Genomic DNA, 16,693 nt, shown 5'->3' with positions numbered 1-16,693 from the left:
CTTATGCAAATTGATTATTTGTATATCTTCTTTAGAGAAATGTCTGTTGAAATCCTTTGTTCCTGTTTTAATTGGGTTATTCTTTTATTGTTGAGTTGTGGTAGTTCCTTAAATACTCTGGATACTAGAGCCTTTGTTCTCAAGCACACATAACTCTACACTTAGTCTGTCCTCACCTGTGGGTATCTGTTCAAAAAAGAATAGTGTCAAGTTTTGCCCCGATTTTATCATTTCAATTGTGTTGTATGTTAGCAATATTCAATGCTAACAAGTTTTAACTACATGGTTCTAAATATGGATTTTCCCAACATTTACAAATGGAGGAGGGATACACGGAATGTTCAAAAGAAAATGTTAATATGCTTTGAAACATTGTTTTGTCCATGTAAATGTTAAATCAGCAGAACCCAGTAACTGATGAGAAGCACAGTAAGTTAGCTACAGCAATCACATAAGCAGAAGCACAGGGAAGTTCACGAAGAGGGAAACAGCAAAAATAGGCGGGAACACAGGAGTGGGTATAGGGATGCCTATAGTTATGTATTCATGAAATAGGAGCTTTCTGGGCAGTGATTAACTGATTTGTCAAAAATTGCAGACAGCAAGGAAAGAAGAAATAAAACTTGCTTGGAAGGAAGTAGTGTTTTCTGGTCCGCTGTGGACACCTGGACATGTGAAGAGAAGACGCTGCTCTGTGCTCAGAGTCGGGTTGTTTCTCGAACGGCCGCCAGGTGGCGCTGTGGCACAGGGGCGCTGGCGAGGGAAAGGCTCCTGCAATGCATCAAGCTGCGCCCGGGCGCAGGGAGCCGTGGACTGGGAACTTGGAAGTGTGGGCCTCTCATGCTGTGTCTGAGGGACAGCTGTCATGTGTGAAGCTCCTGCTATATAAAAGGGTGAGCTGTTTCCCTCTGCTCACCCTTTGAACTGCTCTGCCTGCTGAATGCTGTACCCAGGTGGCGGAGAGCAGAGGCGAAGATGGGAGGTGAGGCCAGTGAGGCTGGGGGGACTTGCTGGACACAGCCAGTTCTCCAGAGCTGGAGCTAAATGGCAGCAAGGTCCTAGCCTCTCACTGGTGTGTTCTCATTTTCCTCTTTTGGAGGTGTTTTTTCTGTCTTAAAAAACATTCCAAGTCCATCAACAGATGACTGGATAAAGCAAATGTGGTACTTAATACACTATGGAATACTATTCAGCTGTAAAAAGAGTAAAATCATGTCTTCTTGAGGGTAATTCTCTAAGTGAAATAACTCAGAAACAAAAGTCAAATGCCACATGGTCTCATAAGTGAGAGTGAAACAATGTGTGCACGTGGACACAGGAGTGGAAGAACATTCATTAGAGAGGGAGGGTGTGAGCGAGGGAGGGACGATTACTTACTGGGTACAGTGTACGCTATTCAAGTGATGCCTACATTATGCTCTATATCCATGCAGCAAAACTGCACTTGTATCCCCTATGTCTATCACTGAAAAAAAAAGAAAAAAGTCCAAGCCCAGAACTTGGGTGTGCGTGTCATTCTGCACATTCCTGGACAGGTCCTGTGTCCGTTCTGCAGAACTGCGCCATCACTTCTCTCCTGGAGGAGGCCCCAGCCACACCAGAAGGGATGAAAATGTGGGGTGGCCTCATCCTTTTTGAAACAGCTCTTAGTTCAGATGAAACCATCTTTCCAGAGGCTTGGTGGTTTCTCGATGGAACTGGGGGTTAGGGAAGAGCAATAAGCTTTTCTTTTTTTTTTTGAGACAGAGTCTCACTCTGTCACCAGGCTGGAGTGCAGTGGCGCGATCTCAGCTCACTGCAACCTCCACCTCCCAGTTCAGGCGATTCTCCTGCCTCAGCCTCCCGAGTAGCCAGGACTACAGGCGAGGACCACCATGCCCAGCTAATTTTTGTATTTTTAGTAGAGATGGGCTTTCACCATGTTGGCCAGGATGGTTTCGATCCCTTGACCTCGTGATCCACCCGCCTCAGCCTCCCAGAGTGCTGGGATTACAGGTGTGACCCACTGCGCCGGGCCTAGATTTTCTTTACAGGACAGGATCAAATCACATAGAATGGATTCAGTGGAGGCAATCATGTCTGGGCTCCGAGGGCTGGAGCATGGCTGTGTGGCTTAAATGACATGTCCTTGGAGAGCAGCAAGTTCTGAGAAATTAGCAATAGCTTGCATTCTAGATAGCACGGGAGTTTCATAGGCTCGCCTAGGACTCTAAAGATCTCATGGCATCGTTCAACAGGTGAGGTTTTAGGTTGCAAAGGGAATGCTACCAGACCCTCAGCAGGACCACTGCTGGGGTCATTCTGTAGTTCACTCAGTAAGCATCAATGATCTGATGAGCATGTAGGAAATAGCCTTTGGGGGGATTTATTCTCCTGGAAAAACCTGACATTCTCAGAGAACCACAGCAACCAGGCAGGAAGCTAAAGGGCAAATGGCATTTAGACCACCGTCCCCTGTCTGATGCAGGAGTGGTTGAACCAAGTATAGAACTGGTTTGATGGACATGCAGAGAAGTGGGAGGAGAGCATCCTAGATAAAGAGAAAGGCTGGACTCAGGTGGGCACAGGGAAAACGCCAGGCCGACGTGAGGATTGGTGGGCATTTGATAAGGTTTTGTTTATTGTTTTTGTGGGGTTTTTTTTTTGAGATGGAGTTTCGCTCTTATCACCCAGGTTATAGTGCAATGGCATGATCTTGGCTCACTGCAACCTCCACCTCCCAGGTTCAAGTGATTCTCCTGCCTCAACCTCACGAGTAGCTGGAACTACAGGCTCGCACCACCACACCCGTCTAATTTTTGTGTTTCTGGTAGAGACGGGGTTTCACCATGTTGACCGGGCTGGTCTCAAACTCCTGACCTCAAGTGATCCACCCACCTTGCCCTTCCAAAGTGCTGGGATTACTGGTGTGAGCCACTGCGTCTGACCTGATAAGGTATTGATAAGTCGTATTAATAAGTGAGTTGAGCTCAATGAAGAGAGTGATGATGAGGAATGGATCGTTTAAATAAGCGTAGCTCATTGGTCTCTTTAATTAGAAAAGAATGTGACCAGGTATGAAGCTCACACCTGTAATCCTAGCACTTTAGGAGGCTGAGGCCAGAGAATCACTTGAGTCCAGGAGTTCGAGATCAGCCTGGGCAACATGGCAAAACCTCGCCTCTACTAAAACTATAAAAAAGTTGGCCAGGTGTGGTGGCATGCACCTGTAGTAACAGCTACTTGGGAGGCTGAGTTGAGAGGATTGCTTGAGCGCTAGAGGTGGAGGAGTTTGCAGTGAGCCGAGATTGTGCCACTGCACTCCAGCCTGAGCCACAGAGTGAGAACCTGTCTCAAAAAAAAAAGAAAGAAAGAGAGAAAGAAAGGAGGGAGGGAGGGAAGGAAGGAAAGGATGGAAGGAAGGAAGGAAGGAAGGAAGGAAGGAAGGAAGGAAGGAAGGAAGGAAGGAAGGAAGGAAGAAAGGAAGGGGAAAAAAATGCAGGGTCACAGTAAAAAGTTCAGAGAATGGAAAAGGACAGACAGCAACATAGGAAACGCTCCCTTCCTGGGTCCCAGTTGTTTATCGGATGCCTTCGAGCCCTCCCCCTGTTCATATACAAGAATCCATTAACATAGTGATTTGATATGCAGAGTTTACTACTCTCTGTCTTGTACCGCAGCCTACTCTGGGACTTAACGTGCCAGTACATCTCCAAATCTAGTCTATTTTCTTCCCACAGAGGGAGAGACTTCTTTTATTAAAGATACTTCTGGCTGGGCATGGTGGTTCACATGTAATTCCAACACTTTGGGAGGCTGAGGCGGGAAGATTGCTTGAGGCTAAGAGTTCCAGACCAGCCTGAGCAACATAGTGAGACTTCATGTCTACAAAAAATTTAAAAATTAGCCATGCGTGGTGGCACACACCTGTAGTCTTAGCTACTCAGGAGGCCAAGGTGGGAGGATCACTTGAACCCAAGTGTTAGAGGCTGCAGTAAGCTATGATCACACCATTGTGTTCCAGCCTGGGCAACAGAGCAAGACCCTATCTCTATTATTTTTTAAAGATACTTCTTTGTGGTTTTATTTTTTTGTATATAGAAGTATTAGTTTTATTTTAAATAAGATTTAAAGTATCACATACCTTTAAACTGCATTTGTACAGCAGTTGTTTTGAAAGATTTGTACTTGACTTCTGCAGCCCCTGTTTGCAGAAGGTGCTTGGTGTGTCTGAGAGATTGAGCCTTGCTGTTTAGAAGCTGCTGGTGTGATGATAACTTCCTCTAGCTCATGAAGAACAACCTTCACAATCATTTTCCCATGTCAACTGCAGGGTGTAAATTCCCCAGTTGCGTTAGAAGAGAAACAGGACAGCTAAATGCTGTGTGATCCTGGGCCAGCCCCTGGAAGAAGGATGGGGAGATTGCTACAAAGGACACTTGGTTCTGTTAGCAGACTTTGTATATGGGCGGTTGATTAGTCAATAGGACTGTAGCAACCTTTGTAGTTATGTAAGAGAATCTCAGCCTTAGGAAATACATATGGACAAGGGCATACTGGCTCCAGCTTACTTTCAAATGGTTCAGGGGAAAAAAATGTGTAAATATGAACATGAAAACATACAGATAGGGAAAGTATATGACAAAGCAAATGTAGCAAAATGCTAACAATTGAAGTAACTGGGTGAAGAGTATGTGGAACATTTTTATACTATTCTTTCGGTGAGCTTGGAATTATTTCAATTTTTTTAAATTTTATGGATGCGTAGTTGGTGTATCTATTTATGGGTTGCATGAGATATTTTGATACAAGTATCCAATGTGTAACAATCACATGCGGGTAAATGGAGTATTTCAAACTTTAAAAAATACATTTTGTTAAATATTCATCTGAGGACTACTATATATACAATGAGCTTACTGTGCATGTTTTAATCATCTTTGCAGAAGAGAAAATAGCTTGCTTCATTACAGTAATGCCTACCAATGCTTTAAATTGTGTATATTGTTTTCTAGTCAAATTATAAGAATCCTAAGGCATTTTCTCATCTCCCTCTCCCCGACCTTCAAGTCTGATCAGCCCCCAAGGCCTTCCAAGTCTCTCTGAATGTTTCTCTCTTCCACTCTTCTGAATGTCTGTTGCGCTCACCTCCCTGGCTGCACCTCGGGGTCTCTGCAGTGGGTTTCACTGCCCTCCTGCCCACTCTCCCCGTCTCTCCAGTCCACTGGTTCACCTTCCTTCTGAAAGCACAGCCCTTGTCAGATCAAAGCTGCCCAGACCTGCCAGTGTGCCGGGGCCACCCACACAGCAGTGCAGGTTTCTATCTGCACAGGGTCATCTGACCAGAGTAGCCATGGGGACTGAAATCCAGATGCCTCTGCTCCCCAAGCCCTGTGCTGGGCACAGGGACATATCAGCCCAGAGGAAGGGAACCATTTGGGTGAGAAATCTGGCAGAAAACAAACAATCCCCTCAAAACAGGTTACTGAAGAGAGCTTGATGAAGGCATTCAGCCTGGCATGGGGGAACGGGGGAAGGACCCTGACCTCCTACCCTCACCCTGCCATTCCCCCTGCACCCACAGGAGCTGAGCCAGGAAACCCAGTGGAGGCTGTCTGCAGAGCCAGCCCCCTGGGCCAGAGAGGGTGGGTCTGCAGGCCAGCAGAACCCCCAGCGTCCAGGCTCTGCTTCACAGAAGGCAGTGGACTTGGGGCTGACAGACCTGCTGGTAGCTCATCACTCAGCAGATGAAGGGCTGACTTGCATTTCCTCTTTTAATATCAAAGCCTCCCACAGACCCTACTTCCAGGCTTTCTCTCTTCTAGCTCCTCTGGCTCCAGGCTCCCAACGTGATCTTAGCCTGCACCACCCACCCCAAAAGTCCTACTGTTCCAAGCAGGCCCCAAAGGCCTCCTCCAGAGTTTAGGCTCCTGCCCAAGCACAGCCTGGGCCACTGGACCCCTGGCCCTTGGCTTCTGTGTCTTAACTTCTTGTAGCATGCATTGGCCAGGCCAGGTCTGCTGTGGGCAGCAATGTCTCTGCTGGGACACCAAGCTCCCCGAGGGGAGGGCTGTCACCTAAGACGGCCTGACCTCTGTGAGCAGAGCCCAGCATGGCACCTTCATGACCAGCTCGCTGCCGAGGCAGACATGCCCCAGCTTCCCGTATCTCAGCTCACTGTAACCTCCACCTCCCGGATTCAAGCAATTCTCCTGCTTCAGCCTGCTGAGTAGCTGGGATTACAGGTGCCCACCACCACCAAACCTAGCTAATTTTTTGTATTTTCACTGGAAATAGGGTTTCACCATGTTGGCCAGGCTGGTCTCGAACTCCTGGCCTCGAGTGATCCACCTGCCTCGGCCTCCCAGAGTGCTGGGATTACAAGCACGAGCCACCACGCCCAGCCAAGCCTTTCCTCTTGAAGCAGTTATTCCCCAGGGAAAAGGAGGAGGCACTCCTTCCAGGCAGAATTGAAAAATTGCGTGGCGTGAGTCCGTGCAGAGCTGGTGAGGATGAGGAGGATGTGCGGGTTGCCAGGCAGGACGGCAGTGACCTGGGGGACTCAACGCCCACAGAACCTCAGTGCTGCAGAGGAGCCCACTGCTGTTTGCCACCTGACGTCATAACATCTTACTGCCTTATTTCATGCGATCAATGCATCACCGAAGTACACGAGCAGAAACACCATGATGGTGTCTGCTGCCCACTGAACGAGGGCAGGTGAGGACCCAGAGAGTGCCCTGCGCAGCCTAGATCCCTGGGGGCACTTGGTGCTCAGATTCAGGGAAATTCTTACAGAACAGAGCATCTGAGGCTGTTCTCATTATTCAACTTTTCATTTGGAAACAATCCCAAACTTAGAAAAAAGTTGCAAGAATAAGACTTCAAAGGCTTCCTAAATGCCCCTCACCCAGGTTCGCCTCTTGTTCACATTTCCCTGTGTGCCTTCTCATTTGCATACATTCTGTAGATGTGCAGGTGGAGGTGTAGACAGGTGAATCTTTCTCAATCTTCTGAGAGCTTGCTGTGGCCATCATGGCCCTTTACTCCTAAAGGACGTCCGTTGTGTTTCTAGGGGCAGGGTGTTTCCTTAGGTGACCATGGTACAGTTCTCAAAATCACTCGATTGGACATTGAGACAATAAGTGGTCTGACCTGTCATCATCTGCACAGCAGTTTCATCGGTCGGCCCCTCTATGTGTTCTCCAGCATTTTCCCCTCCAGGATTGGAGGTATTGCACTAGGGTGTCATCGCTCCTTAGCTCTTTATGACGTTGGCATTTGTGAAGAATACAGGTCCCTATCCTTTTATTTTTTTTAATTTTAGGTTTGCCCGATGTTTCCTCCTGACTTAAATTCAGTAAATACCTTTCTGGCTAGAACACTGCATACACTCTGTGGTGTCCTTCCCGGGGTCTCACCTGTGGAAACCTGTGATGCCCACACCTCCCACATTGGTGGGGTCAATTGTGATGACCCAACTTGGTGTCCAGTTTCTCCACTGTGTGGTTACTCTTTTTTTTTTATTTTGCCACTAATAAGCAACCTATGGGGAGGCACTTTGAGACCATACAGCCCTCTTGCTCCTCATTAAAACCTCCCCCTGCATTCAGCATCTGCTGCCAATTCCACCCGACCCATGCTTCCCCACGGTGGTCGAAAAGGATGTGTCCCCTGTCCCAGCCCTCCTTCTGCATTCACTGGCTGCCTTTGGCTAGAGTCCTCCCTTTTCTATTTATTTATTTATTTATTTATCTGTCTGTTGTTGGCAGGGACACTTGACAGGCCTGTAATTTTCGGTGGCTTAGAATTCGTTACAGTACTTAACTGTTTTGGTGCTCACATCATCCCAGATTTGGCCAAATGAGAGCCCCTTCAATCCAGCTCTTGTGTGCTAGTGGTGTGCCCCCAGCATTTTTGGGTACTTCCTTACTTTCCGACGTAACAATGTTCCAGGTTTAGCTCATAGCTACCCTGCCCTGCCCACTCCACACCCCACACCCCCAGTTAGCTATTTCTCTAAGGATGACCAAGATCTGGGTACTGTCCCTGCTTGCTGTTATTGGAGAGTCTTAACTTCTTGGCATTTCAGCAGACAGAAGTAGGAAATACATGCATGTAGATACGCAGGGACAAACATACACTGGCCCACAAATACACTTGCACACACCCATTTGTGGACAGAATCATGAGCGTGTCCATGTATATTTTAGAAATCATGAGCTCATACCAATTCTTGCAATTCCAGTCCATCCCCACAGGCCTCTTTCTTGCGTCTCTTCATTCCATATGTGTGTGTTGCCTCTTCCTTTCTGAAAATCCTGGCTCTCATTCACAACATAACACATTTCTTCATTTGCTCAACCATACAATACATCTAAATTTGTTTGGGATTCGTGTGCAATGAGGGAATCCCTTTTGAATGTCAATCTCAACTTACCCATAGTTTAAATTCATCAAATGTTGCTACGTAATGACAAATAAAAGCAAACCATGCAACGCAAACATCGACAAAGATGAAGCTCTGTGCCCCTTCTTCTTTGTCAACAGCCCTGCAAGTTTGAGGATGAGCCACTCCAGCTTCTCTGAGAAAGGCTCATAGTTCCTACCTGTGATAAGAAAAGTTTATGTTATGTTTAATTGCATAGACAATTCGATATTCTATTACAAGGAATACTGTTGCTTTAAACTCTGTAACTAAACCAAATTCTAAAAGAAACCAGTTGCTAAGGCAACTGGGCAAAGAGATAATTAATTCATCAGTCATTATATGCAGATTAATCTGCCTAACTGAGTGGGAAAGGAGGTAGGCTTGTTTGATTTTTCCTTTTGGAATTAGTAGAAGAGAGAAGGGTGTAGTTTTTTAAAATCCGTAAGAGGCCTCAGAGTTCATCCGGGAAAGGGTGGAGGCTTTGGAATCCAACAGAACTCTACCCTTTCAGACCCCTGTGAAAGCTGTGGACCAAATTGTGGGCAATATGGTGCATTCTATAATCATCAAATGAGATGCTGAAAATAAAGCACCTTTCAGTGTCTTTTAAAAATGAAGAGTGACTTACAAATATTAGCATAAATTTCTCTAAAAAAAATGAAATGATGTTTTTTATGCACTTGCAGAATTGACCACACAAACTCCTCTGTGCTCCCACTGTAATCATTACAGAATTCAGAAAACTTGACTACAGGTCCATCCCTCTCAACTAGACTATTAAATTAATGGGATCAGGGACAGTGTCTGATTTATCCTTATAATCTCAAGGCATGGAAGTGTGCTAGATGTATAGTAGGTGTTCAAAAAATGCTTTATGATGAATGAATGAATGAATGAACATGCATTGCTTTAAAAGCACCTCAGAGCCTCCATCTGTCCCCCAGGCTCCATGTTGTCACCTGCTGGTGTAAAAGTATAATTGCAGTAAATGTGTCTAAGAACAAGGAATTGAAGTCACTCAGCTGTCACCAGGAGACTCTCTCCCATAATTGCTGTGCTGAAAATTCTACATGTGCATTTTGTTCTTTTTTATTTTGGTAAAATATATGCAATATAAAATGTACCATTTAAATCATTGTTAAGAGTACAGCACAGTGGCATTAAGTACATTCGCATCATCGTGCAATCTTCACAACCATCCATCACCAGAAATTTTTCATCCTCCCAAACTGAATCTCTGTACCCGTTAAACACTAACTTCTCATTTCTCCTCTCTTCCCAGCCCCTGGATACCACCATTATACTTTCTGTTTCTACCACATTTTGCTTACCCATTCGCCCATCACATGTGCGTTTTTGTACAGTTCCCAGTATGCTTTGTTACCTGTGTGTTCCCAGCCAGCAGCTTACACTGTGCTCAGCTGAATGTCACAGGCCCTCAGTGGGTCTTTGTTGACCGTACTATAGTTCGTTGTTCATGTGTCTGCCCAGCAGAAAAAGTTAGGAAATCCTCAAGGATGTCCGCATGCTGCCTCATGCAGAGGGATAAGATGGATATATATTAGTTCTATTCCTATTGAATGATCGTCATAATTACCACAGTCCACTTCCTGGGAGCTTGATGCAGTGAATCAGTTCATCTGATACTTACCACAGCCCCATGAGGGGAGTACTGTTACCCTCACCCATGCACTGAGAAGGACAGAGAATAACAAAGAAAGGGACCTCTGCTGGCATTCTTGTTCAGCAACCACTATGCTGCACCCAGTGCAGGGGCTGCCTCTTAAGAAAAGTTTCCGTGCCAAGAACACGAATCCTGCGGCTCATATGCTCACCCGACCTCTGAGACTGAGTTTCATTGTCTGCCAACCTGCCTCCTGGGCGATACCAGTTCCCTCCCCTCTGCCTATCCTTCTGCAGTGCCTTCGAACCTGAAATGTGCGCCTTCTCTCCATGTGGTCTGACTCTACCACTCCTCAACACCGGCCTCGGATGCCGCTCCCATGATGAAGCTTTGCCCGATTCCAAGGACCCTCACACACCCCTCAGCGTCCCTCCCACGCCACCTAGCCCTCGGCTCATACCCATCCTCGCACAGTGCCCTCTGAGTGAGTGGGCTGTGTTAGTCCTATTTGCTCAACTGCACAGAAACTTACGAAATTGGTCTTAAGAGTGTTCTTACCCTTTCTGGAGTACATCTCTATGGGCGACAGCCTGTAGGTAGCAATATCCACGTGTTCAACTACTTGAATCTTCCTTTCCTTTTTGTGCGGACACGAAATCGGACTCTACAAACCATCTTCCCTTATGGTATATCCTCACTTGATTTGCTTAAAATATGAGAACAGTGTGAGGCAGGCAGACAGACAGACATTACTGAATTCCAACATTGGATCAGTGCTAGTTCTAGGATTCATATGGAATCAGGTGTTAGCCTAGGGGCCACATGAGATCAGGTGTTGGCGCTAGGATTTACACAGAATCAGGTGTCAACACTGGGATTCACGTCACCACGCCTTTGATTTTCCACAGGAGCGCTCACTAATACAAAAAAAAAAAAAAAAAGAAAAAAAAACCACCACTGTTAGGCATTTAAAATGCAGACCACATTGTTCCTCTGTCTTTTTGCTCCAAATCAAGGGACTTGGTGGAGTCTGACTCACTTTATACGAAAATATGTTTGTGAATATAATTATTTGAAGAGTAGAAAAGTCAGGGTATCTAGAACTGTCTCTAAGTGCTAAAATTATTGTTTATCATAAAATATCCCTTCAGAAAGAAACTTTGCTCATATATATGGTAGATTTGCTTGAAAAATTTTTACATTTTACTTCATCTGATGTTTGTTAATTAGTAAAGAAAGCACCATCTTTAAAGCTTTTTAGACTGGTTTTGAAACTTCACTTTGGTATTAAAACACATTGGCTAAAAAACATGTGTTTGAATATCTGCTGTAGTCCAAAATGCTGCTAGGCTATTTGAGGTTAAATAGCAGATTGAAACAGATGGGGTTGCTGATTTTCACTGTTCAGATGCAAATTATTGGGCACTTTATTTGATTTCTGGTTTGTAAAATGTGTTTTAAATGCAACTTTGATGTGTGTGGTTTCTCTTAAGATACACCAGTGGTCCCCACACCTGCCCTTGCCTCACAGCCTGACCATATTTTTGAATTGTGAGACCTTGATAGTTCATTCTATTTGCAGGTTCCTCTTGTTATACTTTGTGGGATACGCTTTTGTTTGGTTTTATTTTAACATATTCAATGGACTTTCCACCTTCTAACACAGTAATTAAACTCCTATCTGTACCACTGAGTCCAGTGCTTTAGTGGGAATATTTCAGTTCTGGATTTTTGGACAAGGGGCAAAGTCAGAGACATGTAACCTACTTTTCCTACTGATTCAGTGTTATTTTCGTTTTTAAAGCTGTGAGTTAAAGAAGAATGTGTTATTCTCCTTTACAGATGACACTTCTAAAAGCTCCTTAATATTACTTTGGTTATAGGGGTAAGAAAAATAGAAGATAAATTATTTCAATACATTCTAAAATATTTGATCACAGATTATTATGTACAGAAAAGGAAAATGGAAAAATGTTTCCCTGCTTTTCTCTAAAAATTGTTAAAATTTTTATCATGATGTTTTTTAAGTGTATTATAATTAGGTCACAGAATGATCTCTGCTGCTAAAAATGAACGATCATCTACTCAGGTTATTTCCACCAAGATACTAAGAAAAAAAAGAGAGATAAAACAACAGCAAGTTGTTTAAAATGTCCCGAAGGGACCTCCAGCTGAGGGCTGTGTGCACACGGGTTACTCAGTGGCCACAACTCCAGCACCACCCAGTTGTTTGCAACTCTTGGGCTATAGCTGTCGGCTTCTTGGAGCATTGTTAGTGCATAGAATTTAGTGACCATTCACCTTTCGTAAACTGTTTTGTTCCTCAGAGACAGAGTCTCGCTCTGTCACCCAGGCTGGAGTGCACTGATGCAAACATGACTCACTGCAGCCTCGACCTCCTGGGCTCTAGCAATCCTCCTGCCTCAGCCTTCCAAGTAGCTGGGACTACAGGTGCATGCCACCATGCCCGGCTAACTTTTGTAATTTTTGTAGAATTGGGGTTTCGCCATGTTGCCCAGGCTGGTTTCAAACTCTGGAGCTCAGGCAATCTGCCCCTCCTTGGTCTCCCAAAGTGCTGGGACTACAGGTGTGAGCCACTGTGATGGGCGTTAAAATTGTTGATGTACCTGTTCCAGAAGTCTTAATGCAGTTTTCATCTTTAATAACCTTTAAAGTATAAAGACTACAGAAGACCAGTTATTACATGTTCTATTGATTTTTTTATTAAAATTTAATGTATCCACCATCTTGTGCTATACATACGTCTAGTCAGTTTTCACACTTGATCAGCATCTCCTGCTTGGCCTGTCGTGAACTGAAACAGCTGCCTTGAATTTTTTCATCCTTTCATCCAGTTGTTAATTAAATTTCTGTGGGGGTGGGAGGCTTCTTATAAGGGGAACAAATTTCCTTCTTACTGCTATTGGGGACTTGAGCTCAGCTAATCAGAGAACAGGTGACTTTTTTTTCAACATTTGCCATCTTCAATCAGAAGGACTGAAAGAGACCAAGTTTTTAAATTATTATTCAAAATTTACAAAACTAAGTATAAAAGAAATTTGAATAATTAAACTTTCAAATGCGCTAAGACTTCTGAGATGCCTTCTGCAGCCCTGGCCCTGGCTGTCCCCTCCAACCTGACCCGCTGGTGCGTAGTCTCTTCCATCACTTTTGAATAAATCACTTAGAGCCCATGGCTTCACTGCACGATGTATGACATTTGGGCCCTCTTTGGCAGTGACGACTGCCTTTCTGTTCACACGCATTTCGTTTTGAGAATGCCAATGGACACACCAACTGCTTCTTTGGATTTCACCAGTTGGCAGTGGTTGATCAGCTATTTGGAATGCAGCCAATTTGAGTGAAGAAATATCCATATTTGTAGCCCTGTTACAATAGTGAAAGCTACAACCACAGAAAGAGATGCAACACCATTTTGAATTTGAACACCAGACCAACGTGAATGGTGAGATAATCGTCATCTTTACGACAAAAGAGGGATTGAGCAAACAGTTTGTATGTTGGATGATGTGTTTGCAATTACTTTGCTAGATACTGCCAATAAGAAAGTGTTCTTGGGCAGAGATACCTAGGGAGTTGAGTTTTGTTTAAAGCCGTAACAGAAGATGGATTTTGGTTGTGTGTTCAGAAGCTGAAGTTCTTGTTCCATTGGAGCACTCCATGACTCCCCTTTTAAAAGTGGAGCCTTTTCCTCTGGGACACTATGGAGTTTTGGATTTAAAGGTAAATGGCAAAGTTGCATCTGTGGAAATGGTTAAATATCATCACTGTAGGCACAACCTCTGCATGCCCTCTGTGACAATGTGGAGAAGCTCTTCTCAGGTTTAGAGACAGAAACTTTGAAGAGCAAGCTTTGATTCCTTTTTAACAATGATCTTAAGAAGAATTTAAGGCCGGGTGCAGTGGCTCACACCGGTAATCCCAGCACTTTGGGAGGCCAAGGTGGAAGGATCACTTGAGCCCAGGAGTTTAAGACCAGCTTGGGCAACATAGCAAGACCCTGTCTCTACAGAAAATTTAAAAATTACCTAGGAATGGTGGCACATGCCTGTAGTCCCAGCTACTTGGGAGGCCAAGGCGAGAGGATCCCTCCAGCCCAAGAGGTTGAGGCTACAGTGAGCCGTGATTGTGCCACTGCACTCAAGCCTGGCAGCAGAGTGAGACCCTGTCTCTAAAAAGAAGAAAGAAGAAGAAGGAGAGGGAGAAAAGGGAGAAGGATAATTTTGACAACAGACAGAAGGATAGGCTCCATTTTATTAGGGGCTTGGACTCTGGCTTGGTTGCTGCCACCCAGGTGAAGCAGCTGAAAGAGATGCAGTAGAAAATACACTCCCCAGACATTTGTGACTGGCATGGAGGGCAGCCCTGATTTATTGGTTGCTGGAAGAGTGGCAGATCATATTGGAAGTGAACATCATGAAACCCTCTTGAACTCTGAGGAAGGCACTCAGGCTCTGGATGAAGTTATATTTTCCTTGGAAACTTAGGACATTACAACAGTTCGCACTTCAGTAGGTAAGTATTTAATTTCCAAGTAGATTTGGAAGAACACAGATAGCATGGTGATCTTCTCTGGACAGAGATCAGATGAACTTATGCAGGGTTACATATATTTTCATGAGGCCGAGGAGAGAGAGGCCTCTGAAGGAGCTCTATTTGTTTGATGTTCTCAGTGCAGATCGAACTGCCCACGCTGCCCACAGCCTTGAACTGAGAGTCTGGTTTCTGCATCATCGATTTTCTTCCTGTTACATGTCTCTGCCACCAGAAATGAGAATTCTGAAGATGAGGTGGAGAAACAGCTCCTGAAAGAGACATTTGAGGACTCCAATCTGACACCCTGAAGAGATTCTCTGGGGAACAAAAGCCTTCAGGGATAGAATAAGAATGCCTGGTTTAAGGTGTTATAGGAATATGTTGAACATCAGGTTGAAGACGCAATGACAGCAAATGTGGGCCAGAAGTTTCCCTTCAATATCCTAAAGCCAAAGAAGTCTATTCCTGCCCTTGAGGCTTGAATGCCACTACCCAGGCAGGGTGGGGTGGCTGAGCCAGTACCGCATGCCCACATGGATCGATGCCCACTCACTGACCCACTACAAGTCAGCTGCCTAAGCCTAGGTGCTCTCTGAGCCAAAGAGCAACAGCAGATGTTCTCGTTGTGAAGGGTAGGGGTACTGGGGATGGATAGGGGGGCAAGGAAAATCAACCACCCAGGCCTACTGGGGTGTGAAAAAAATAAAAGTCTTAAACTTAAAGAAAAAAAAAGAAAAAGACTTCTGAGACATCCTGTATGTATTAAACTTCAACAAGAGTGAGGAAACAACTGTTTTACTTTTGTGCCTTTCAAATTCTCCATGAGGTGACCAGGACCTTCTCTTCCTGGCTCTGGCGCAGTCAGCCTGGACCCTCTGCCCGCGGCTCCCAGGGCAGCCCTGGGTCCCCGCAGGTGGGTGTGTTGCTGGGGAGCGCAATGCTGCTGCTGCAGTTGCCTAGCAACAGACGCTCACATTGGTAGCCGACGCCACTCTGCTCTCGGTACCCTCCCCACCAGCCCTGCTCCCACTGCTCCAGGTGGCCAGCTGGTACACCTGATGCTGATCCAATGGTTCTAAACACAAATGAGAATCGGTTTCCCAGACCAGACTAGAAAAAGGTCAGGTGATTGGGTTAAAAATTTTTTTAAGGTGTGTTGAATTCCTACCTGAAAATAGGCTAAGATTGGCTTTGCATTTTTCATGAGAAATGTCTCGTCACTGTATAAAGAAAGTGCTTTTATGTTTTAGAGTGTTGGCAGTGTGTTGTGGCACACAATGCAGGTAATAGTGCGAATGTTGCAGCCAGGCTACAAGGGTCTGTGTCCCAGATACTCTTCTTACTCAGCCTCTCAGTCTCTGTAAAATGATGACGACAATAGTTCCCACCTTTTAGGGCAAATACCAAGTAAATTGTTCCATGGAAAGGATTTCACCCAGTGCCAGCAATCACTCCATAACTAGAAGCAGTTTTACAGCACACACATTATCATTATATTATTAATATATTAACTTCCTGGGTATATTTTGGTACGTTTTTCATCACATCTGTTTACCTAATCCTTCTTAAATTTCAAATATAGAATTTATCTTTAACACTGTTGCTAAATCTGAACAAGTGGAAATCTTTTGCTATATTTTTAGGGAAACTAAATATCAAACTTCCTTAAAAATGTGACTTCTAGGTTCTAACATAATTCTCCCTTTATAAGTTTTCAAGGGATTTATTTTGTCCCCTGCTCTCCAACATTTTATAGAAATCTTGACATTAAAAAAAGTTGGCAAATCCTTATAAAAATCCCACTACTCTATGCTTTTTTCAAAAAAAAGCATAGATACATACATTTTCTGGCCAGGCGCAGTGGCTCAGGTCTATAATCCCAGCTCTTTGGGAGGCCGAGGTGGTTGGATCACTTGAGGTCAGGAGTTCGAGACCAGCCTGGCCAACATGGTGAAACCCCGTCTCTACTAAAAATACAAAAAATTAGCTGGGTGTGGTGGCAGGTGCCTATAATCCCAGCTACTCAGGAGGCTAAGGCCTGAGAAGCCCTTGAAGCTGGGAGGCAGAGGTTGCAGTGAGCTGAGATCATGCCATGGCACTCC

The 16,693-nt window shown here is 44.8% G+C and overlaps 1 protein-coding gene and 1 pseudogene across 2 annotated transcripts in view; both read left to right on the top strand.

Moving 5' to 3' along the window:
- Positions 1-16,693, top strand: part of GNAL (G protein subunit alpha L) — a 195,084-nt gene that overhangs the window by 46,695 nt on the left and 131,696 nt on the right. The window contains exon 1 of one of the 2 annotated variants that reach the window (XM_058438660.1): positions 15,644-15,711. The exons of the other annotated variant lie outside the window; for it this stretch is intronic. The gene's annotated coding sequence lies outside the window, so the exon portion shown is untranslated. Of the gene's footprint in view, positions 1-15,643; positions 15,712-16,693 lie in introns of those variants that run through there. 2 annotated transcript variants of the gene reach the window in all.
- LOC116468761 (asparagine synthetase [glutamine-hydrolyzing]-like) lies at positions 13,303-15,170 on the top strand (annotated as a pseudogene).

Source organism: Hylobates moloch, unplaced genomic scaffold, assembly GCF_009828535.3.
Source record: "Hylobates moloch isolate HMO894 unplaced genomic scaffold, HMol_V3 SCAFFOLD_5, whole genome shotgun sequence".
Lineage (NCBI taxonomy): Eukaryota > Metazoa > Chordata > Mammalia > Primates > Hylobatidae > Hylobates > Hylobates moloch.
This window is presented reverse-complemented; position numbering and strand designations above follow the sequence as displayed.